The following is a 25719-nucleotide window of genomic DNA, read 5'->3' as shown; positions in this document are numbered from 1 at the left end:
GGAAGGAAGGGCCATGATTATCTGAAAATGCCTTCTTTTCATCTTGCTGAAAGTCTGGCTTCGGTGTGGGTCGAAGGTCAGGTCGATATTGAAGTTCCCCCTCCTATGTCGCCCCAAGCTGGGAAGGCAGTCCTCCTGGGTCACCCCAGCGCTGGTCGTCTTGTCATCACCCTGTCCTGCCCCTTTGGAGGCTACGCTGGGATGTTTTGCTTCTCCTGATGTTACTTAAGCCCTATGGTTACTGGCCCGTTATGGCCCAGTGCCCACCGCATCTGTTTTTCTGTCCAGTTGGCTGACGCCAGTCCCCTTGTGCCCACCTTCCCGACTCTGGGCTTGTCTCTGCGCCCACAGCAGCTGTAGCTGAGAACAGCTCTGAGCACCACGCCTAGCAGGGCTTCTCTAAGCTTTCTTTCCTCCCTCCCTCAATAGACATAATAATGGAGAAAGTGTTGAAGGGCTGGCTGGCATAACTAACATGGGGCAGCCTCCATCTGGACCAGAAGGATGGAATTAGAACCATAGCCCACTCTGACTACAGGAGCTCCCCATAAACATGATTCTACTCTCCAAGGTGCTTGGGAGCCAGAAGGGTCTGAAGTGAGGAGAGCCACCAGGAAGGGATTCAAGGGGCTTGAGATGAATTCTAACGCACCTGTGTGGCGTCTCCTGTCCACACGCTATCTATAATGAGCCATTCCAAAGACAGGTACGAACTGCCTTCCTGGCTTCCTCTTGGCTCCTGGGTATTCCCCCAAACCCAAGAGCACGACTGACCTCCACCACTACCAGGCACTGGGCATAGGGTACGAGGTAAAAGCTGGACTCTGGAGCCAGATGGTGTGGATTTGAATCCTGCCTCTGCTGCCTATTAGCTGTGTGGTCTCAGGCAAGTTACTCAACCTCTCTGTGCTTCCATTTCCACACCCATATTATGCAGGTGATTATAGAGCATGCACCATGAGATTGTTATAAGATTTAAATGAGTTAACATCTGGATAGTGCTTGTATCAGGACCTGGCATACAATAGGTGCTAGTAAAATATAATAAATATTCAAAAACCCAATGTCAATTTTTCCATAGACTGTATAGGTAAATACTGGGCAGACACTCTCAGCTTTCTAGGTGGCGGGGTTGAAATTCACCTACAATACAGTGGCAAAACAAAAGCCTCTTGATATCTCAGCAGGGGAAAGAGACAGCTGCATACTCTGCTTTCTTCTGCTATAAAACGGGAAACAAATAGAAACCTACACATAGAATTTTAGGGGGAGAGGAATTAAATAAAATATTTCAAATAACATTATAGCATTCTCAGGAGAGTACATGGAAAAATATTCAATACATGGTTAGCTATTATTATTATTATTATTATTATTACTATAGCTGAGAGGGGCCAAGGAAAGAAAAGAATTATTCTTGGATATGTACCCTCCAGGGGCTATTAGCAATATCTGGAGTCATTTTCGGTTGTCATAGTTGGGGGTTTGCTACTGGTATCTAGTGGGGAAAGCCCAGAGATGCTGCTCAATGTCTTACAGTGTACAATTCAGCAGCCCAGCAACAAAGAATTATGCATCCCGGAGTGTCCAACAGCATCACGTCCATAGAGCACTATTGTGGTCTAACAAGTAAAAGGCAGTGGGGTAAATGACTTACTGGGACCATGATCAAAATATGATTGATGAACTAATTGAATGAATGAATCAGTGTGGATGTCCTCACTATACTAAGTATCTGCTGTCTTCCTTCCTTGTTTCATTTATCAAGCAACTACTATGTGCCAATCACTATACAAATCTCCAGGACTTTAGAGATAAATAAGATCTAGTCTTTTCCTTATGAAATTGTAGTCTGGCTGAGGACACACACCCACTAACTAACCGCCTCCTGCCCCCCACCCTCTATAAATAACACCACCCTTCACCTTGTTGCTCAAATTTGAAAAAATAGAATTCTTTCTTCATTCCTCTCTTCACTCACCGACATCATCCAAACCGACAAGGTCCCATTGAGTTTACCTCTAACTCATTATATCCTTCATCTTCATCTTCATTTCTACCCATATAATCCAAGCCGGCATCTCTCTCTTTGACCCACTGGTCTCCCTGCTTCCACTCTTATCCTTTACAATCCATTCTTCTCGTTAAATGAAAACATGTCACTCGTATTCCTAAAACCAATTGCTCCCCATCACACTCACTGTGACTACCAGGATCATTGCTCTCAATTCTCATTCTTTTCCCTTAGTAGAATTTTGTATACATATCCTTGCCATGGTGTCTTGGTGGGAAGAATGTATTTCCCCAGCCCCTGACCTTGAAACTGGTCATGTAACTCCTTTGGTCAATGAGCTATTAGCAGGCACTTTGCAAACAGAGGCTAGAAAAACATTTGTGCAGTTTGGCTGCCCCTGTCTTCTTGTGGCCCAAGATACCATGCCTTGGAAACTCCTAGTCCAGGGAAGATGTGTGTGGAGACATGTGGAGCAGGTATGAGCCCAGCCTGAAACCACCTACTTGCACACCTGCAAACAGAGCTGGTTCCAATGGCAATTTCCATGTTTTCACCTTAACCTTGAACCCTTTTCCTACTGTAAAAACATGTCTTCCAAGTTTGATTTCTGTATCAGGATAACCCCGAATATGCACATTTTTCTCTTTGAAAATTTGGGACTTCCTATAGAAATCCATGTATTTACAAATGAAACTTAAAGTACTCTTACAACTTTGTCTTAGAGACGTGGAGTCAGAAAGCTCCTGCTTGCATACTGATTTACTTAATAACTAAGCACGGCTATGGTGATGAACTTGCATATTACAAAACTTGGCTGATTTCAAATCTATTAATAAACTGTTATGATAGCTTCTTTAGTCATACAAGCCCTTGCTTAAAAGGGCCCCATGCTTGGTCGAATTGTTCTACTATTAAATATTTTGAAATTACTAATTTGTTTCAAAAGGGCTCCACATTTTTATTTTGTGCCAGGACTGCAAATTATGTAGCTGGTACCCCCGAAATGAATGCTTGTATTTATAAATTACTGAGTTTTGTGTGGTTTCTTTCATATACTCTTCCTAGTACCTATCAGCTTCTGAAATGATGTGGCTCACTTGTTTGCTTGTTACCACTGTCTACTTCAAACAGAGTATAAACTCCACAGCAGCGAGCACCTTGTCTGTCTGCTGTGTCTTTGTAGGCCCAGGGCCTGGAGCATCATAGACTTTCAATAAACACTTGTTGAATAAACAAGTGAACAACTACTCTAGCTTCTAGAATCAGGCAAAGCGCTATGAGAAATTCATGGACAAAAACATTGGTGCTCCCCAAGGAAGAAGATTACAGAAGAAGCAATGCTCCAGCCTTGCCTCTCCCTCACTCCCCCTTTCCCACTTTTTGCCTATTCAGAATGCCCAGCGCTTCAGTGGAATCTTCTAGAAGTCATCTCCTAGCAAATCTCGTTGAAGGAAAAGGCAAGAAAGCCTTTTTTTTGGGGGGGGGGTCAACGCGAGGATAAGTTCATTAGCTCAAGGTGTGGTGGAGCGCAGACAGTTTGCTGTCCCCTGGATTCTTTTTTTTTTCTTCTTTTAATAATGACCAGAATTTCACCTGGGCACCAGCCACTCAGGTTGGCCTCCCTTGCAGCAGTTTGTGCCACATGACACACTCCGGTGAATAACACAGGAGCAGAAATAAATTGTACAGTAACACACACTTCACAGGGTTGCCCTAGGAAGGCACAGAGCTGGAGTTGCAGGCAGAGGATGTAGAGCCGTGTCTGACTCACAGTGAGCACACAATAAAGGCTGGTCGCAGTCATCGTTACTGTTCGGATTTCCAATTTCGTACTCATTCTGGGACTGATTATGAATCTTCCACTGTTCTTATAACCATGTGGCAACATGACTTTCTCATGGTTGATTCAGAGATTGTTTCTGTCATTCAGCAGAATGGAGGAGATATGGCAATGGACTGAGTAACCAGGTGCCTCCCCATTGCCTTCCAGCTCCCATGGTCAAAGGTATCCCTGGGGCCTTGAGGAAAGGCATCCAGCTCAGATATGATGTTAACACTGTGTCAATATGAGGCTTTACGGAGCCCAGGCATTTCCCAGAGCATTCAGAGCCTTATTAGAAGTGGCCAGAAGCGTGCACAACTTTTTAGTGATATCTTGCTCCCTACTTGCAATATTTCCAAAACACTCCACTATAAAGCTGAGGTCAGATATAAAAGAAAGGAGAGAGAGACTGAACAAAAGAAAATATTTCCCCTAGGAAGAAACTGGTTTTAAGGTCATCTTGTGTATTCATGACCCTACCCTGCATCTTTCATGCATGACCAAATGGTACAGAATTAGTAGTTTGGGCACATGGCTTTGAAGATAGATAAGTGGGATATAAGACCCAGCTCCATCTCTCCAACTGGGTGACCTTGGGCAAGTCACAGTGTCACCAAGCGTTTAAGGATGAAGTAGTCATGCCCACCTCACGCAATTGTGGTTGACTTAAGGAATAAATGAGATGATGAATGCAAAGTGTTTACAACAGCATCTGGAGCACAGTGGGCGGTCACGGTCATTACCGCGGCAGAGTCCAGAACTAATTGGGCCCGAGTTATCCCTACCACATAACTTTCAACAGAGCTTCCCGATGACAGATCTGGTTTCACAAGTCACCCACAATCAACAGACCTAGTGGGCAAATAATTCCCATCCTCCCAGAGGGACTTCAATTTCCTATCTTCCTGCTCAGTTAAAGAATTCATAACTGCTTCCTGCCCGTAGTGTTCAGCATTTTAAACCATGCTCCATAAATAGAACACATTCCATCTTCTTTTAGCTGCACCCCTCCCAGCCGGAGCCATCTTTTCCTAGAACATTCCCATCCATTTCATTGCATTTTCCACTTTAGAGGCCAGTTCATGGCCTTGGGAATCACATCCCCCATCGGTTTCTCACTGTAGGTGACTCTCTGGGAACAGCCCGCACAGAGGGCCTCCGACATATCTCCTGAGCTGAGATGTGGGCTCAACACGCTTTAAGCAGGGAGGGGTTCCCTTTGAGCTGCACAGGCAATGGCTGGGGTTCGTGAGAAAATGTTGGAATATGGGCACACTCGGGGGCTTGCTCGACTCAGGAGGGGTGGGAGCAGAGCTCATGAGAACAGGAGATGAGTTCAAGCCTCAAGCCCCACCACACATTCAGACATTCCCACCCTTCCCTGTGTTTTCTCCCAGAGAGCCGCAAAGCCCAGCAGAGCCACAGCAGTGCATCGAGCCTGGACTGGGCTGAAAAAACAAACCAAACAGCTCTCCCATGGCCTCATGCTATAGAGCTCACCTCCCTCGCCAGCATAAAATATCTGTAATAACATAATTCGGGAATAAGTCATCTCGTTCTCTACTGGTCTTTGCTATTGAATCAATGAAAGGTTTCCATTTTAAATATATACACCACTTTCCTGCAAATAATGCTCAGGGTGTTTTAAAATAAGTTAAGGGTATTTGTCAATTGCACATAACCCACCATGCAAAGAAAGCAAGAGGAATCTGGCTATCACTTGGACAGAATGCAGTTGCTAGGACGTGGGTCTCAGTGGGTCTCTCGGTGTTCTTCGAGTGCAATAATGAAGGCATTAAATTACCAGGTCAGAGGCCCCAATTCACAAAGAAATAATATCAGTTTATTATTTCTAATCTTATTAAGTTAGAAAATAGTCTTGAGATGTAATGTCATCCCAGAATGGCTAAAGTATTGATTACGTGAAGCTGCCTTCATGGATAATTCAAGGAGCCTGATTTCATTTAATTTCAGTAATTTTTAAAGCATTCCAACAAATTTTCTATAAAGCAAATAATCCTAAATTATTCCCATAAATAATGTAGATCTATGGTCAGATTTGCTTAGTATTCGCTGGTTACACACTTTGCATTATGAGTTAGAAAAAAAAAAAAGGTTTATTTTTAATCCTGTTTTCCCAATCCCCAGTGTCTTCCTCAAGGCAAATGGGGCCTTTAAAAAAAAAAAACATATTGCAATTTTAAAAGATAAATATGGACCCTATCAATATAGGACTTGTGACAATCCACTGATGCTTGTCATTTTCTTGTAATTCTATTATATCTAAAGCTGAAACCTCAATACTCAGTGATTTGATATTATGGCAACAAGGAGAAGCACTAAGCCAGGTGTCCCAGCGTTGCTGTATGGCAGCCGGACTTGCAGAGAACGCCTGGCCTGCCAGAGCCTCATTCTCCCCTGCCCGCTGGCAAAGCTCTACCTAGAGGTAGAACCAAAAAACAGCCTATCTCCCCACCCACGCACCACCTTCTCCCTGCACACTCCGGGAAAGCGGTCCCGTGGCCACAGTATCTGGTGGGTCGAAAAGCCCGGCTACTAGTGCCAGCAATTTAACCTGGCATTTAATGAGCACCTACTATGTGCCAGAACCCAGGCTAGTCTGTGATGGCTGATGATTAGCCAAGATCTTATTCCCTTTTTCAAGAAGTTTCCAAGTTGCCATACATTTGGATAGGAGAGGCTCAGGAAAGTGATATCTGGGTGCTGAGGGCCTCTTCACTCTGAGTGTAGATCATCTTGGGGAGGGAGCCACCAGCCTCTACTACCATCACCACAGAAAGACACTGCTCTCCGTGTCCTTCTCCTGGGCAGAGGCATTTGTTTTTTCATTCACCCAGCAGCTACCTGCTAGGTACCAGATGCCACTCTGGGTATTAGGAAGACAACCATCAGTAAGATCCAGACTGGGCTCTCGAGGGGTTTACAGTATGGTGGGAAATCAGTGAAAATGAAAATGGTACTACATGACACACTGTGTAAGAGTAAACACCCAAGGAAGACCATCTGGGAAAGCAGACATCTAAGCTGAGTCTCCAAACATGATAATACCATGGAAAAGGGGTGGCAGAAGTGGGGTAGAGCATTCTAGACAAGAGGCAAAGCACGTGCAAAGGCCCGGAGGTGAGAGAGAGCAACATGATGGAACTTCCCAGTGGTGGCTTAGGAATTCGTGGTGCAAGGAGGAGAGAGAATATGGGTCCAGCTCCTAAAGGCCTCACATCTTGGATGCTGAGCTCTGAGATTGGTGTCACGGCTTAGTGGCCTGGGGTCAGCCTCAGCTCTGTCCCCTATACCAGTGTATCCTTTTGGGCCTGTGTCCCATGGGTCAAAGAATGCAGAGGACAGTTTCCCCTTCATTTCTTATTCACATCCCTCCAGGTTGTTAATTAGATTTTTCCTATCTCCATAGGCAATAGGCAAAGTGCCTTCATACAATTAATGAGCCCGGAGTCACCGATCCAGACCCGAGACTCACGTCCTCAAGAATGTTTCCTCTCAGGGTATTTATTAGCCCAGAAGACACATGTGGGCAGAGCATGTTATTTAGTGACCTGTAATGCCTGAATAATGATCATAATAAATCAGACCTCATTATTACGTGCGGGAGAGCCGGACGGCCCAACTGGCTAGGTAATGAGGTCTAATTTAATGCCCTTGTATTATTCCGCCCATGTTTGCTGGGAAGTCAGAGGTGGGGGCTAGCTCTCATAGGTCCAGATGCTGAGGACGTACAGCAGTTACACAGGGAGGTTTGTGGCCAAGCATATGTTAGGAGTCAGGAAAAGAGCGATCAGCAATGCCCTGTCCCTCTGAGTGGATGACAACAGAGGTCTGGTCCCCTCACTCTTACTTAAAGAGGAAGAGCTAATTATAACAGAGAAGTACCCTCAGATCTATTTCTAAGGAGCCAAAGGCAAGTTACAGGGCCAGGCAATGCCAGCACAGACAGAGAAATCAGAATCTCCCTGAAAAGAAATAGAATTGTCAGAGGGCTGCCTTCCGAAGCCATGGCTCTTAGACCGGGTCCATCGGAGAGTCTGCTCGGAGCATCGGAGCTGGGGGAGGCCGTTCTTGGTCCAGCCTCCTTTGAACGTGACCAGCCCTCACTTCTTACTCGCTGTGACGGGCCTTTTGCAACAGCAATCCATTATGGCGCTTTTTAGTTCTTCATGCACAGCCTTTTCTCATTGATTACCTAACATCATTAGTTTGGGCTCAGCCCATCCGAAAGTCAATGGAGTGATCGATTTTAACCATATGATGTACAAAAATTTGCTCTTAAAGCATCCAGAGACTGAAATCGTTTATCTTTTGCCTGCTGAACTGTAAATCTTTCCCTGCTATTGGTTTCTTGTTGGGCAGCAGACAGAACGAAGGAGCCAGCCATGGACCTTTGTGTAGGTGGCCTTCTTGAGATCCCTGTGGACCTATCATCTGTGAGACCTCCGATGTCTGATGGCAGTTACAAAGTGTAAAATCTGAGGGCAGCCTCAGGGGCCGGACAGGTTGTCAGGCTCAATACCCCGTTTGCTGGAGCTTTCTGCCTGTCTCTTCAGCCGTCTCCAGTCATCTTGTTGGTGGAAACTAGTTAAACCCAGTAAAGCAGCCTGTACCCCACAAGTTCTGGGGATCGTGGCAGGCAGCTCAGCCACCACATAAGAAGCAATGTTTAGGGGCGCCTAGGTGGTGCAGTCAGTGGGGCATCAGACTCTTGGTTTCAGCTCAGGTCATGATCTCAGGGTCATGAGATCGAGCCCCACATTGGGCTCCATCCTCCAGGGGCAATCTGCTATAGATTTTCTCTCTCTCTCTTTCTCCCCCCGCTCCACACCTCCCCTTGCTCTCTCGCTCTCTCTCAAATAAAAAAAAATAAATGTTAAAAAAAAAATAAGCAATGTTTAGTCAAGTCCTCCTTGTCCTCCATGGCAGCAGAATAACTGGCTTCTCTTACACTCTTTCTGAGCAACAATGTATTTATTTCTACAGGAAATAACAACCAGAAGAAAGGTGTTCTCTGTGTTACCTTTGGACTTGAATAAGAATCGTAGATCGGCTTCTATCCTAGGATTTCTGGGCTCATAGCCTGACTGGAAGCCTTTTAATAATACAAACTCTCTTGGGGCACTAGGGTGGCTCAGCCAGTTGGGAGTCTGCCTTAAACTCAAGTCATGAGCCCAGCTGGGGTCCTGGGATTAAACCCCACATCCGGCTCCCTGCTCAGTGGGGAGCCTGCTTTTCCCTCTCCCTCTGCCCCTCTCCCTGTCATGATTTCTCACTCACACACTCTATCTGAAATAAATAAATAAATAAAATCTTTTTTAAAATGATAATAAGACCAACTCTGATGCAGAATGATCATCTGACTATAGGACAGCAACTGCTGGGGGAGACTCTGTTGTGTTTTAAGCACACAGAATAATTTAAAAAGAGTATTCAGCCCTTTAAAAATCTGCCATGTTGCAGGTCACCTAGCTGAATATGGCGGGCTTGTGCAGCATTAAATGAATCTCCAGAAAGGGGCTAGGTGTGTGCGGGGTGACCAAGGCAGAGACTTGCTTGATTAGAAGCCAAAACAGTGAGATGGAGGGTGGGGCCCGGCAGAATAGGACCAATCTGGGCTTTCAGAACCACAACAAGGTGAAACTGACCATAATCAAATTATCGCTCAGTGCGGTGGCCACTGGAGATGGACATACTCGCCTCGCAGTAAAGCTGCCCCAGCTAGGTTTTCTCCAGCATTGTCTTTGGGATTACTTGGCATGAAAAATGTGCTTCCATGAACACCAGAATGACACAGAGTACAAAAAGAGGCCAATGCCCAGAGGAGACAGGAAGACGACATCATCACCTGTAAGGTCAGCCAAGGGACACCTCCCACTCCGCATGCACCATAGCATGGCAGTTCTCGAACTTACGCCGTCACTGGAATGGCGCGAGGCTGGCTACAGGCCCGACCGCCTGATGGACCCAGAGTTTCTGAGGCAGAGGGTCTGGGGGTGGGGTTGGAAGCTGGCATTCCGAGCAGTGCTGCAGCGGGTCCAGAAAACCACTTTGAGGACCGTCGCCTTAGGGCAGACCCCGTTTTGTGGACTGCTTGGGGAGTACTTTCTGTCCCAACCACTACCCTGGGCAGCCATGATGCGTTCCTGGTACACTTGCAACTACTTGTCTGTTTTCTCTAATCCCCAAGCAGTCGACGGTCTCTGGTCGTAGCTTCTCCCAGCTGCACGTCATCCTACCATTGGTCTGTCTTCACAGGCTGAGGACGAATGGAGGCTGCCCTTCGTACTGTCAAAAGACCTCGGTTTTAGTTCCTTGCTGACGCTAGTTTGCAATTTTCTTCATCAGTTCACCGACAGTGCCTAGATTTGCCAGAACACTCGATATTGTTATAGGTAGGGCAATAGTCTTCCTTTGTCTCTCTGAGCTGAGTCAACATGCATACATTTTTTGGCCATTATCAGTTCAAATGTACCCTCAGGAAAAAAAACCCAGTAGAGTAGATGACACAGGTAACAGAATGCACTCAAGACAGAGAAAGCCTTCTTAATATGGCACAATAACGAATCACCAGTTCGTGGCCAAATTCGGGATATACAGATGTGCAGATTAAACAAATGTGTGTGTGTGTCACACACACACACACACACACACACATATATGACATTTCTGTATATATGACATTTCTATATATGACATTTCAGAGACAATAGTGTTAAAACACATTGGTCCTTCACAGATTAGACTTAAATTGACTCGGAGAGTGTATAGTTGAATTGTGTCTGATGTGTTCCATGGAGTGTGTTTTTACTGTGTTTTACTATAAGGAAAATAGAGATCACGTAGTTTATAGAAAGAAGAATAAGAAAGACAGCTGTCTACCTACCCTCTAGTTCCCTGGCTTCAGAAGTTGACATAGATAAAGTTCTGTCCCAGACGATGTGAGCCAATTTACACAGTGGAAAGAAAAAGAAACCGCACAAGCTTACCTAACCTGTGGCCTCATCTGCACCAGAAGATCCTCTTTCCCAGAGTCCGGAACTCTCAAACTATTCAGAGTCAATTTTCGTCTTTTGCCCAGAATCATTTAAGAAATTTTAGTTGAGAGTAGTTTTGTGCTTAGCTGTTTAAATATTTTTTTAAATAACATGTATATATTCACTTCTTATATATCTCTAATCTTATCAAATTTAACCAACAGTTATAGTGTTTTTTAAAATAAAGGATTGTTTTCTTGATATTTGAAAGTGGAAATTCTGTGGGGCATTTAGTTAAGCCAAGTAAGTTGGTTAAGCCTCTGCCTTTGGCTCAGGTCATGATCTCAGGGTCCTGGAATCAAGCCCGGCATTGGACTCCCTGATCAGCGGGGAGTCTGTTTCTCCCTCTGCACTGTACCCACCCCCAGCTCATGCTCTGTCTCTCACTTATTTTCTATCTCTCAAATAAATACGTAAAATCAAAAGGAAGGAAGGAAGAAAGAAAGAAAGGAAGGAAGGAGGGTCGGAGTAATTTTGTGTGAGTGTATGTTTGTCTTTAGAATGTTCCGGATCTGAGGCTGGGAGTCGTGAGGGCTTCATGCCATCCCAAACAGATGTCACCTACATAGTGACGACTTCTACAGATACTGTCTCCCTGGAGCACAGGAACCTCTGGAAAAGCATTCTTGTAAATTCAAGCCCATCTTCGGATTGCAAATTGATCTGCCTATTAGAGGATCCAATTATTCAGGGAAGACTTAAGGAATGTTCTACACTAATAACATTGGGGTAATTCAAGTTGTCACTTCTCCCATACCCACAATCTCCTCCCTTCAAATTCAGGAAACTGATGAGAGTTTTTGTGAAAGCAGAATTTTCTTCCTACTTTTCTAAGAATATTGTAGCCAATATGCTGCAACATCCCTTTTCTCGATATATTTTCCTTCCTCCTACTTTGTGATTAAAATATCCAGCATATAAATACTTTCTATTGTTTCTAGCTTTGTGTGGGTAAAGGCTGTAATTCTGGGATAGACTTAATTACTTATTCCATGTAGCACTCTGTGCCGGTTACAAGCTTTTCCAAGAATTTCACAGTCTTAAGTTCTGACATTTCCCAAGTGACCATCCCCAAGCATGGTTGTCTCCTGATTGCCTGGAGAGAGGTCAGTATCTCCAAGCAGCAAGGATTTAATGTCTGGGGACTATGAGGTGGGCTCTGATCCTTCCTAGATATTATTCTGCTCCTCTAGACTGACCCACACTAAGCCTGGGGGAGGACCTGTGCTGTTTCTTTTTCCTTCTCTGTCTGTTGTAAGCACCATTCTCCACCTCCTACAGGCTACTCCTAAGACTTATTTCTTACTGGCTTCTTCAGAAACCCCCAACTAATGTCTGTGTTTTGTTTTGTTTTGGTTTGGTTTTTTTTTTTTTTTTTCGAAGTAATGTTAACTACTATATTAGAAGAACCTAGAAATCTCAATGGTTTCACCAACTGATTTCTCACTCATGTCACAGACCATGGCACGTAAGACCGTTCCTCATGGGAAGTGTTCCCCCCATAAGACAATTCACGGACCAGACTCTTTCCCTCTTGGGGCTCAGCATCTTCATTAGGCAACTGCCAACGCTGTCCTACAAGTCATTTCCACCCTAAGCAGCTGAACGGGGAACGAGCATGAGTAACCCCTCATGGGAGGTTTGATAGGCTCAGCCTGGAGGTGGGCCAAATCACACTGCTCACATGGCTCCAGCCTGAGCCCGGGTACGCAGCTCCCCAGTGGCCAAGGAGGCTAGACATGCAGTTATCTGTGTAAGTCCAAGAGGAAGAGGAAGCAGGTTTGGGTGATTTCCTGGCAGCCTCTGCCACTGCGGCTTCTGCAGCCTTTGGACCATCTCTCACTGAGGCAAGATGGGGGTAGGGAAGGGTCATGGCTGACCAGCTGTCTGCAGCCTCTCTCATTCCTGGTTTTCAGACTTCTTAGTAAGGGGAATCCTGGGCCTACCCATGGGGAGATTCTTCTAAGAGAAAAAAGACAGAAATATGACAAAATAACGACCAAGAAATCACAGCTCCTTTGTTACCTTTGACCCATGTGCATACGCTTGAAACAATTAAGCAGACTTGACAGGAAGTTAGGAGTTCCCTGTGAGAAGCTCAGAGAAGGAACTGATAGCCTACCATGTTTCACACCCTCTCAGCACACAGCTGGGGCTGGCCTTTGTGCCGAACCTGCTAAGTCTCCTGCTCATTAGTCTTTTTGTCCCTGGTCTCCAATGTCAGAGGGAGGCTCATCTGAGGAGCTTGATTTTGCTGCGCTAGACAAAGCAATTTTTTTGTGTCATCTCATTTGTTAGCAACCGTGAGAGGTCAGGACCATGCATAGGGCGGGCCCAGGCAGCAGCTGCCCAATGCCCAGGGAGTACAAACAACAAAACTTCTGAAGAACTGTAAGAGAGACTCTTCAGTGGTAATGGCTCTGTGGGATGCAAGGATCCCAGCGAGTTAATAGTCACCGAGGTCCTGGGAGTCATTTGATCTTTATGGTAAACCCTAGAAGAGCCCTTTCCCTACTGTTCCTATTTTTAGTGTAACTTTATCTTGTTTGCTTTTATGAACTCTAAAGGCTAGAGACCTTTAACACTGAGAAAGGTATTTTCAGATTTGATTTGGTCATCATTCAGCCAGATTTGTCAATACAAACCGGATTTGGGAACCCCATGGAGAGAAGGAATCTGGAAGCTGGGAGAAAGCACAAATGCAATCACCTCTTCTCCCAAATTATCTACCAAAACCCAGTGGAATGGAGATGGGTCAAGGGAAGGGCTGTGTTTTCCCCCTTAGATCTAGTTTGCATTCTTAAGAGACCCCTGAGAAGGACCACCTTATGTGGGTTCACTCCTTATCCCTAAACATAGAGTCAGCTGGTTCCCAAAAGAGACTGGAGATCTGAAGACGTTCCTCTCTCCCCAATCTGAGAGTCCATGGCCTTCAGGCTACCTCAGAAATGTATCATCACTTAAGAGAGAAACCTCACTGGAGGCCTATAGTTCCCTCGGGGACAAAGTGTTTGTGCCATTTTATATGGTTCTTTGGATTAGAATGCCTAGTGCCATTCAGACCCTTGGAAAGATTCTCCGTGACTCTCTTGTGCAGTTCAGCTGCTCCAGATCTATTCACAGATTTGTGAGGCTTCTTGATTTGCTCCTTTCTTTTGCTCCCTGACCTCCCATCTCATGTTCCTTTCAGGAATTATCTTCATAGTCAATGGGCAGACATAAGAAATAAAAGAAGTTGTCTCCTTCTTTCAGTGACTAAAGAGGGGCCTCCTCCAGACCTTCCTTAATTATTTTTCCCCTGACAGACATTTTATTCCAAGTTGATCCGGAAGGTTTTGGTTTACAGTGAACACCAAAATGCCTATAAAGCAGCATTAAGGAGGGTTTTGTCATCCGTGATGAGTAAGAGGGCAATTAGAGAATTTCTTGAAGCTCCACAATATGGTAGAGGTTACACATACAAAGGTGGGGGGGGGCGGAGTTTCAACAAAATAATAAAGAGTGGAGCTAAGTGAGTGGGCCTGGGGCGAAGAGAAGAGCACCTGGCCCTCCCCTCTGAAGGGACCACCGCTCTGCATTTCCTGTCGATGGTAGCCAGGCCCCGTATGGGCCTGTGTAGCCAGATCTTTTAAGTTGCAAGAAAAAGTGGGAACGAATATTTCTATATGGATTATCCTAATTCTGCCAGGAGGAAAACCAATTTATACTTCTAAAACTGCTTAGCTGGCTCAACCGAGCACATCTGATGGTGGATGCCCACGGGGCCTCAGGGGGGCAACACTGCAAGTGTCCCCTTCCGGGAACAACGGAGAGCCAGCTATTACGGACATGCTCCTCTTGTCCACGGGTACAATTCCAGGTCACGGGATGCCCACGTGCAAACTGAAACAACCCACATTCAGAACTTACCATTAGAGAGAGTACAGCCTTGAACCGTAGAACTTATCACAGGAAATACAGATAAGCAAAATCAACCCAAATCCTCTCACGGTGAGAAGTGAGAGTACAGGTGTTTTGTGTGTTTCACCTCCTCTAAAAACAAAATATGATCTCTTCTAGTCATTTTAAACCACTCACTATTACTCGATGTAATCTTCACTGAAAAGAGATCTTCATTGCCATGAAGCAATGGGAATGTAGTTAATGTCACCGAACTGCACGCTTAAAAATGATTACGATGGTAATCTTACGTTACGTGCATTTTACCACAATTTTAAAAAAGTTGGCAGGGGTGGGTGGAGGGAATGGATGACATCCAAGATTTTAGTCTCGGGAAGCCAGGCCACAAACATTACTAATCAGCAGCCTTGGGTAGGGATGAAGTATTCCACTCAATTAGACCTAAAGAAAGATCTGTTGATTGATTGGAAAAGGGAGAATTGCTTAAAGACTACCTCAGCAGGGACAGGAGAGAGGATTTGAATAAAGGCGCTGAAAGCCTGAAACAAAGCCAAAGTCCTTTAAACAGTCTAGAGAACTGAGCAGACAGCCTGTCTGGTTTATGAAGGAACAGCACCTATCCGTGACCAGTTCCCATGAAAGAGGGATAAGTCTTTCAACGGGAAAAATCGGTAGACAAACAAGTTGCTGTATGCCCATTTGGCTGAAGCTCTAGGCAAGACCGCCATATAACGCTGGGACTTTGGGGCTGGATTATTTCAAACATGGAAGCCTAAACTAATGCTTATATCTTCTTTATTGGAAATGGACTTTACCTCCAACCTATCACTATCGTCCTAGGTCAGGAACCATGACCTCCATGAGTAACTGGGCTGAATTCATAGTTACTGGACAAGCTCATCTGACATCAACTGACGTCATTACCACATATTTTTATCTACTTAATTAATGATTTTAATGAATCTAGTTTTTAACAGGCCACATTTCTTCCTAAAGTAAGGCCACTGGAAAAAATGTTAAATACTACCAGAGAAATTTTTAAGCATCTATAAATTCAAGATACTCAGTTGATTGTTTTATATCTCAGGGAAATGTGAAATCAGGCACAAAAAAACAATCCAATGTTCCCTGCCCTCATGAAACCTGCCTCTGTGTATTCATTTTTATTTAATTCTTAATGGGAAAAAAATGTTCTCCTTAAGGCTTGTTTGTAGTCTCTTGTAATCACTGTGGAGCTTGTGAGTCTGAGAAAAGTCAGCATTCCTGGTTCTGTGCATTTGAGATCCTGGATCCTTTGAAGGTCAAGGAGGTTCTCCTCCTTCTACTTTTCTTCCTGCTTGACATCATTATGTAAGTGCTTCTCTCTAGTGTAAAAACCCTGATGTGGGCTTTCCAAATACATACTTAGTACTAAAAATAACAATTTTTTAAAGTTTACAATGGGGCAGAAAATATAGAATAATTACACCCATGTAAAAAACCAGCCTCCCTTAAAAAGATAAATGCATAGAAAAAAATACAAGAAATACACTAAAATATTTATAGTAACTTTCCTTAGTCATGGAAGATTTTACAATCTTCTTTCTATAGCAAATCAAAGTGAAATGCTACTGAACTTCATAGAGAGCTTCCCCACCTCCCCATTATTATGAAACCAAAGACCGGAAATTAATTAAGAGCAGTTAGAGTTTTATTGGGTTCTACTTTTCTATGCTGAACATCAATTTTTTTATAATAAAATGGATTTTATAATTTGCATATTTTAAATTCATGAAGTAGGGCATCTTTGTCACCTGGCTTCAATCATGTGTAGGAGAGAAGGCGGGTGGGATATGACAAACTGACTGTCCCCAGGGTGCCTGGTGCTCCAAGTCCAGGGGGACACAGATGCGGGACACCAGAGCGTGGAGTCAGCACTGAGCCGCATGATCTCTGAAGGGAATGAGTGCATAAGAATATTCTCCTTCACCATTTTTAGAAGCCGAGTTCCTGACTTATACAGGGGATGGGGGGTTGTGGAGGGTGCAGGGGATGGGGGCAGTTTACCACGTCACATTTTCACATTTTCATCTATCATAATTTTAGATCTGTACATTTCTGGATTTGGTGATTGATAGCCTCCAAACACATAAACACTCTCTACCTGCACAAAATGCACACAGACTTTGTTCTCATAAAGGCAGGATCAAGGCGGGAGTGAATCAAATTCTAAAAACCCCTCCTCCGCAGAAGTAAGTCCCAGGATCGGCCCTGGCCACAGAGGGCAAAGTTTCTGGATGCTGTTACTTTACAGCAAATCGAAGTTCTGTAGTCTTATCTATTACCAGAAAAACCCTCTTTAAAAAAAAGAAAAAACCAAAACAACCAAAAAAAATACATAGCCAGTGGGGGAGAAAGCAGGAGTCCCATCGTCTCATTTTTAACTAGGACCAGCTGAAAAATGAAGGCAAGCACCACACAAACCATCTTATGTCTGCCAATTCATTTCCTGGCCCCAAAAGGAAAAAAGAAAAAAAAAAAAAAACCCAAAACCCTCGTGTTTCCTCTCAAGCAGGCCAAACATGGCAAAGCACCAGGGGAATTCTGAATGGAATCAATTGCACTTGTTACTAACTGAGTTTTCTTTTATTCTTATATTACCAAGGGCTGGATACTCAGCTGCAAGCAATTATAATGAAGAGTTACTGAGTAATGGTTTCCAGATTGCTCCATGATGGGGCATTAATTGAAAGGGACAATTTAAGAGTTTAGGCCATGTAAATGCATTTCTTATTCTGTCAGATTGAGAAATTTCTGGATGCAAAGGGCTGAAATGCTCAGAACTGATATAGACTTAATAATGCCCATTTAAACCAGCATTTTTAAAATGAGTTTCTTGTTTTTAAGAGAACAAATATAAAATGGTGAACTTGTGGTCTTGTTCATTCAATCAGGAAAATATTCTAAATAGCACATCCACGTGCTGCACTCAGAGGCATACACATTACATAAAACGTTACTTGATTAGTCTGTTGCATATTGCAAAACCAGTTCAGCCTTCCAGTAAACTCTTATTTCTCAGTTTGCTTGCTATCATAATGCACGTTAAGCTCTGTGTGCGTGTGCACTTTAAAATTGCAAACAGCTTTTAAAAACACATAAATGAGTTTTATATATGTGCACGTGATTTGAAAATTTAAAACAGCATGTAAACAGGTTTGCCTGCTTATGAAAACAGACCCCCACAGAAATTAATTACTAAGTCCATATCAGAGAACTTCATTTTATCTTTTTTAAGGTAGACTTCTATCCCCCAGAACCCCATGCAACAGAAGCAATTTCAAAGGAGGTTCTCTGTTATGTCACAATAAGGACAAGTATCAGAAGAGAATAAGAGAGTTAAAGCCAGACAAGGGGTGGAGCAGAAACAACTCCACCCCTTTAAAATAAGAGTAGTACTAGCTCAGAAGGTCTAATTTCAGACATCTGCATTAGTATTGGTTTTATCTTTGAAAAGGAAGGAAGGCAAAAAAGGAGAAAGGAAGGGAGAGAAAGGGAAGAATAGGTAAAAAAAAAAATAGGTAATAGATGGCTGGTGGATAGATAGATGGTAGATGATAGATTAGACAGATCCATAGATAGATCAATAGATAGGTAGATGATGGATGGATGGATGGATGGATGGGTGATAGGTGGCCAAGAGATGTATAGATTGATAGACACAGAAGCAGACACGTTTCAGGACTTAGATTCAAAGTTAAAGCTAGAAAGTTCTGTTCTGTTCTCATTCCCATCTGAGAATTGACCTTTCACCCTTCCTTCTACCTTAAACCTCTCTATTTCCCCCATCTGGCTTTGTGCAGAGGAGCTGCAGAGCTGATGGTGGGCTTCCCCTGGACCTTAACCCAAACCATGACATGGAAGGCAAAATAGGGTGGGAATGATAAGTGGTCTCCATGGGTAAATTGAGAGCATCCATTCTCAAAGAATGAGAGGGAAGGGCCTCCTTATTATTGTTATTATTGTTACAATACCCATTTTCATTCATTCATTCAACAGGCTACGAGGTATGTGATTCCCCCTTCCCCCATCTATCACTTCAGAGGCCGGCTAAGCACAAAACCAAGAGGAAGACATCCCACCTCTTCACAGGCTGACCATGGCTTATGGGTCCATCGATAGACTACTGTTTGGCTCAAATCTTTTTTCTTACTGGATTAATCATTCATAGAATGAAAGCCCTGAATTAATGTCTGGTTCTTCACTCTGAACTGTTATTTGGTGACAGTCAATGGTGAAAAATCTGGTGGTCTTTTTTGCTCCTTCTGAAGTCAAGGCCAAGCCCCAACAGAATGCCTCAGAGGACAGTCCTTGCATTAAGTTACCTGAAGCTAAAAACAAGCCACTTGGACAGTGGACAGTCAGTTTGGTTCCGGAGTCAAGAACCTTCAGAAGCAAGAATCTAATTTAAATTGTTCAGATGGAACTGTCAAGGATCCAAGATGAGATAGAGGAAACCATACTTCTTGCCACAAAAGAAAAGAAGGTGCCACACATTTGCAAGGCTATCCTTAGCAAACAGCATTGTCTAAAATGGTTTCCTTTGGTCCAAAAAACACCTACATAATGTATCTGTCCTTTCTTCTGTGCTCCTTTCTTCTTCTTAAGTTTCCCAGCCATTGAGAAATCTGCAATTTTAATGGTGAGTTCCAAAACCCCATTTGTTTGTTTCTAAGATCTGAAGAGAAAAGTTCTCTTTTTAAACATCCTGAATTTAAAAAGAAAGAAGCTGAAGAGGAAGAGGTGGACGGACAGTCTATCACTGTTGCTCCTGTGATTTCTCGTGTGGTGGATTACACTGATAAAGTATCCTAAATCATGTCATAATTTTGCCTAAGAAATGGAAGCATCATGGGACCTGTTTAAAATATAAAAGGGAACTCTTCACGCAGCCAGTCACCGGGCTGCTGTAATTCCTGGTTAGCCGCTGAGCACCCCAACAGACCCAGTCAGCCCCAGGTCCGACGATTCCTGTAACAGCAGATGTGGGAGAGACTGATTTGGGAAATCACTCATTTAAAGTGCAGTTTAAGAAGTATCCTTATTCTCAGTACTCCACAGAGCCGGGGAGGTGGGGGGTGGAGGGGGTGAGTCAGGGCTCTCCCTCTTTTGATAACATAGTTTACGTTGGAAAAAAAAAAAAAAAAAAGGTTGGAGCCAGCACACGAAGTTCTCCCGCAATTTTGGAAAGTTTGCATCACATCTCTTCGTTCTTACCAAAGACCTCCTTTAGTACCTGTTTTCGCTAACCAAAAGAAATCCAAAGGGGATTTTCATTTTTATATAACAAAATGTGAAAAAGCAGAAAATAGCAGTGTTGGCTTGCAGGGAGCCACTAACAGAGGTAGTGTGCACATCCCCTCTCCCCCCCACAGCCGCGCCACCCGCCCAGCAGCAAGAATGGCCCTACCAAGCTCCTTCCCTGGGACTCCTGCTGCAGTTTTGAACGGTCTGTGAGCGTCTCTGCTTTATCGCCATTTATTCTGTACATCCACTAGCAAGATGTGTCCTACGGCATCAGAAAAACCTAAGAGAGGTTATATTTTGGGTCTGGGAATGTTCAAAAAATTTTCCATATAAATTACCGGCAATTGCTTCTTTGTTTTAACACCATTCCGGCTTCTGAAAGGTTTCATAGGAATGCTGTACCTGCAGATAGTGGGGGAAGGGAAACCTGTGTGTGTGTAATTGAACAATGTATGCCCATGGCTAGTCCCCAAAAGAGCTTATCGCCATAACTTTGGAACCTGAGCCTCTACTTAATTTCAACAGCTTACAGGAAAAAATTTAATAATAAATTTGTAGGTGTGCAGTGAAAGGTTTGGAAGTCGATTTAGAGGGATTGATTTTTTTTTTTTTAATTGCTTCAGAGTTGCTAAACTGTGGGTAGTATGCCAAAGAGACCTGATTTTCCGCATGACCAAAACTCCAGAGTCGGCAAGTTCATCTTTAACCCTAAGCGGTTTTGCTTGAATCAGTACCTGGAAAAACTAGGCTAATTCCTGTGTTTACATACTCCTTTCAAGCAGGGCAGGACCAACATTTGAGAGGGATTAGCAATCAAAAATTGAAAATCTACCATCACTACACAAGCTTGCCTTTTCATTTTGGACAGATCATAAAACGCATAACACGGGCCAGACCCTAGACCAGCAGCCGTTCGAATCCTAATTTTTAAAAATAGCTTTTATATGCAACTGCTCTCTTTTCAATAAAACAAAGATTTGTTTATAGCTACAATTTAATTAAGAACCTTTTCGAAGAGGAAGATCTGGAAACCAGGGATCTTATTTTTTTTCCTCTGTTTTTTTCCACCAGAGTTGTTTGTTTATTGGTTTAATTTTCCCTGAAGTAAAAATACACTTTGAAATGTAACATGTCATTATGTAATTTGTAGTAACAAAGTGCAGGCCCTCGCACACGACAGCAAACAGGACCGCTCCAGCTTGCAGACAGTCCCCACACCCATTTCCCCCACTCCCCATCTGATTAACAGCCTGTGTAAACATTCAGCCAACCAGAACCCTGGCCAGTGCAAAATTTGGTCAGCCATAAAACTGCCAGCCAAATACAGACATGGGGGACTCATGGAGAAATCTGAATTTGGGGGAAATGATCAAAGCTAAGACGACATGGTCCCAAAGGAGATAGGGAAGCACTGAGCTTTATTTTCATGAATCCCTCCCTTTTCCCGAGAAACAGAGAGGGATGATAACACCACCAAGGTGAAGTGTTGAAGAAAATCCCCCTGAGAGGCATGGCTGTATGGAGGGAGTACAGTCAGAAGCTCAATCTCTTTAAGGGAAATCTCAGAGGAAAAAAAGTGATAATAATAAGATGCCGTTTTAAAGAAGAAACTTTAAATTGTTGTAATTGTTTGAAAGGGTCCTGTTTTCACATATCCAGGATGGACTCCCTCTGTCAGCACGCTTTCCAGTGGTGCAGAGAAAACTAATAGGCATTCTGATTGTGTAGAAATTAATGGAATTGATATACAAAGAGGTGTTTGTGAGCTTTTTTTTTCTTCCTTCCAACAAATCTCACCGTTCTTGGCAAAAGACTTCAGACCCTTCACATGATGGAAAATTCAAAATGTTCATAGTAAAAACAATAAATAAATAAGAAACGTCTATAGATTTTTTTCAAGAATACTCAGGATGGCTAACATTTTTTTCTGGCTTAGGACAGGATTTCATAGTTCATTTTGGAGGCTACCTGACACCTAATTTTTAACACAACTGAGTCTTTTCTTAAACTCACCTTAAAAAAAAAAAAAAATACATTGCAGGTAAAGGCCTTGCTGGAATTATCTATAACAAAGCCACATTGCATTAGTCTGGTTCCTTGCCTTGAGTGGCTCTTGGGTTCCTGGTTCCTGCAGAGAACTGGCCTTCACTGAAATACCTTACTGTTCTCACCTTTGCTCTGGTCTTGCTCCCTAATTCTGAATTTCTACTTTTCTTGAAAAACGAGAATGGTCAGCCATTTTATGATGCTCTCTAGGATTGTCTGCATCTCCTTTGGTCTATCTAATCCTCTTCACAAGAGATTACCTCTGCCTTTCATAAGGGTCTCCATGTTTCCTTCTGGGTGGTTTTAGGATAAAGAAGTTGATAACTAAACAGAATAGAAGATCCAAAAAGAACAGGAAAATATATTGATATGGTGAGCATTTTCCCCCCAGACACTGGGTGAAGCACTTCCCATTTCATGTCATTACTCACAAAACCCTATGAGCTGGGCAGGGGTCATATCCCCACTTTGCAGATTGTGAAACTGAGAGACAAAGCGCTTGAGTCATTTGCACCAGCCACGCAGCCAGGGAGCCACAGAGCTGGGGGTAGTGGCCATTGGCAGCCTAATGCAAGACCCAGCCTACGTCCTCTCCTCGACGTGACACTGTCGCCTTGGTCAGAAGTTGCTGCAAAGAGGCAGGTGGGATGCCCTCCACGATGCTTTCCCGGGCAGTATCGAGACAGCCTGGGAGCTGAAGGGGTACTAGATTCAGAGGTTAAAAACCATGATTCCTTCACAAGCTCAACCGCAGATGAACCGTACCTTAGAAATGTTTCTGAACATCTCTAAGTCTCTGTTCCTCATCTGTGAAAAGGAGAAAACTTTATGCAACTTACAGGAAATGACATTTGTCGAAGCTTCACAGGAGGCTGTCAACTCTTGCCGTCTCCCTCCCACCCTCATTGGCTTCAGTCACCTCCCGGAAAGCCTTCCTCCCTAACTCTGCTACGTGACTTCCGAAATCCCATTCCCGAGGTGTAGCTCGAAGCAAAGAGTCTCCTAGCCTAAGGAAAAGAGTTTCAACAGAACTGTTTTGTTACCTTTTTTGTTAGACTCGTGGCCTCACACCCAATCGCATGTGCTTGACCTCAGAAAAACAAGTTGGATCTTCCGTTCCAAGTGAGCTGAGAGGAGGCAGTTCTGCCTTCACTCCGAAAACCAGCAAGATAATTTCTAACATCCAAGCCTGAGGAATGTTTAGGAATGCATACGGTCCCCGCCTGGGTGCAAAGAGAGGTGGAAGAGAGCAGAGGGGCTCCAGAAGCCTCCTCTCGGAGGGAACAATCTCCATCTTGTGCTTGTTGGACCTTCTCTGGCGCAGCCCGCCTCCCACCAGCTCTTCTGTTGTTGGACTGAGGGCAAGTAAGGACAGACTAGAACACAAAAGACTCTGGAGAGTTACCCAAAACACTCTCTCAATTCTGTGAGTTATTGAGCTTGAATCTACCTTGAAAACCACAATAGATTTCCATCTCCTTGGGATGACAGAAAGCAAGAGAATATTCTAAATGACCTTTTCAGTCTTACGCATCTCTTTCAAAACATTTCAGTTTTCCCCACTTCATCCCGCCCATCGCCTCTAGCCACCCCATGAGCGCTTGTGCAGGGTTGAAGCTCAGACACTCCCAGCGATAAATCAGTTGTCAATACACGAGTCACTTTTTCCGAAGCCCCCTGGAGGAGAAGCACATTCTACTTCCTCTCAAAGGCCCCGGAGCTACCTGTGCATTAGCATGCCTGGGAGAACATTTTTATTCACATATTCAAGCTGCATTAATCTGATGAAAGGGGAATAGATTCTTAAACGGAGTTTTAAATAATCCTCCCCTTTGAGGTCATCTGCGTTCACAGTCCAGTATTTGCACAAGATGAAATGATTTACAGGATCGGGGCTGGAAAACTTGGAGGGCAACTCCAAGAGGCGAGAGCACGTTGGAGTAGATCATTCATCCTGCCAGGGAAACTTTTGTAGTTTCCAAACTGTCTGAGACACCGCTGTCTATCCAGGGCAGAGGACTCATCAAAAAGGCGAGAGGTAATGTTGGCTACGCAGCTGGCATGGAGAGCCGGAGGTTTTGGCAGGACGCTTCCTCCCCAAAAGCAGACAGAGTCCTGGAAGGATGCTCGCATAAACAAAGCAGGAAGACAGCTTCAGCTCTGCAGTAAGGCTCACCCTTTCCCAGATCAAAGCCTGCGCCAGAGAGACAGCTCCACAGAACACGGTGTCCTTTCTGGAACATCCAACTCCGGGGGAGAGCCTTGAACTGGAGCCACCACCTTGCCACCTGTAGCCAATGGCATAGCGTGCAGTAGACTCTCCCAGGGTGGGGAGACCGCAGCTGCTCCAACAGCAGAAAAATCAATGGAAAGATAAGACAACACAAGGGAAAGAAGTTTGTCCCAGCAAGGTCTCACACGCTCAGATCAGCTAGTTTGTGCAAAAATTGCATCCAGCCAAGCCTAACTCTCTATGGAGTATAGAAAGGGGATGAAAAATCAGTCCAGGGTCATGGTGAAGAACACAAGTTCCAGGGGCACCTGGGTGGTTCAGTCGGTTGAACATCCGCCTCTTGGTTTCAGCTCAGGTCATGATTTTGGAGTCGTGAGATCGAGCCCCGTGTTGGGCTCTCCACGCTCAGCAGGGAGTCTGCTTGTCCCCCTCCCTCTGCTCCTCCTTCCACCCCTCTCTCTCAAAAATAAATTAAAAAAGAAAGAAAGCAAGAGAAAGAGAGAGAGAGGGAGAGAGAAAGAAAAGAAAGAAGGAGAGAGAGAGAACACAAGTTCCAAAACCAAGTTGTTTGCCTTTGGCACTCTGTTCGGCCGCTTGCTAAGTGCGTGCGCTTGAGCCCACGACTGGACTTCTCTAAGCCTTCGTTTCCTCACCTGCCATTCAGACTTAACAGCACCTACTCCGCAGGATTTAATGAGTGATTGGCCCACGAGAAAGCTCTGCAAGGTTGCAATTATTAGTTGAAGTCCTGGTTTTAAACAGGTTCTTCTACTTAGCAGTTCTGTGAACTTGGAGAAACAACACAATTTGGGAGCAACTTACTCATCTGTAAAATGGATTTTAACACAACCCTGGCCGTGTTGCCACGAGATTAGATTTTATATTGCATACAGTAGGCATTCAGTAAATGGAACCTCTGATTATTATCATCTTTCCCATTTTCCAAAGGAGGTGGCCCACAGGATCCTTCCGGCTGGAAGAAACACAGCCTGTAAAATTTAGAATCCTCTTCCACTCCCCAAACTTTATCCATATGCAAAAGAGAGACATCCCTGGGGATGACTGGGTCCTGAGGGTTTCAAATACACAACTGATTTTATTTGAAGAGAGAAAAAGAACCTGGAAATGTTCCCAAATTTAACATCTGTACGTGGAGGGGATGACGAAATGCATTAGTACCAAAAAATAACGTTCTCCCATCTTCTCGGAAAACATCTGGGGTATTAGCCTCCCCTCCGCTCATCCCCCTCCACCTCCCACCACAAAGCTGGCTCTTGGCTGACAGTTTATCAGAGATAAATGGAAACACCTGGGAGCCAGATAAGGCCAACTGAATGTGATCAGCTGAGGAGCCCTTGGG

The sequence above is a fragment of the Lontra canadensis genome, unplaced genomic scaffold (genome assembly GCF_010015895.1).
Source record: "Lontra canadensis isolate GAN:19392208 unplaced genomic scaffold, GSC_riverotter_1.0 scaffold2, whole genome shotgun sequence".
Lineage (NCBI taxonomy): Eukaryota > Metazoa > Chordata > Mammalia > Carnivora > Mustelidae > Lontra > Lontra canadensis.
Note: the sequence above shows the minus strand (reverse complement) of the source record.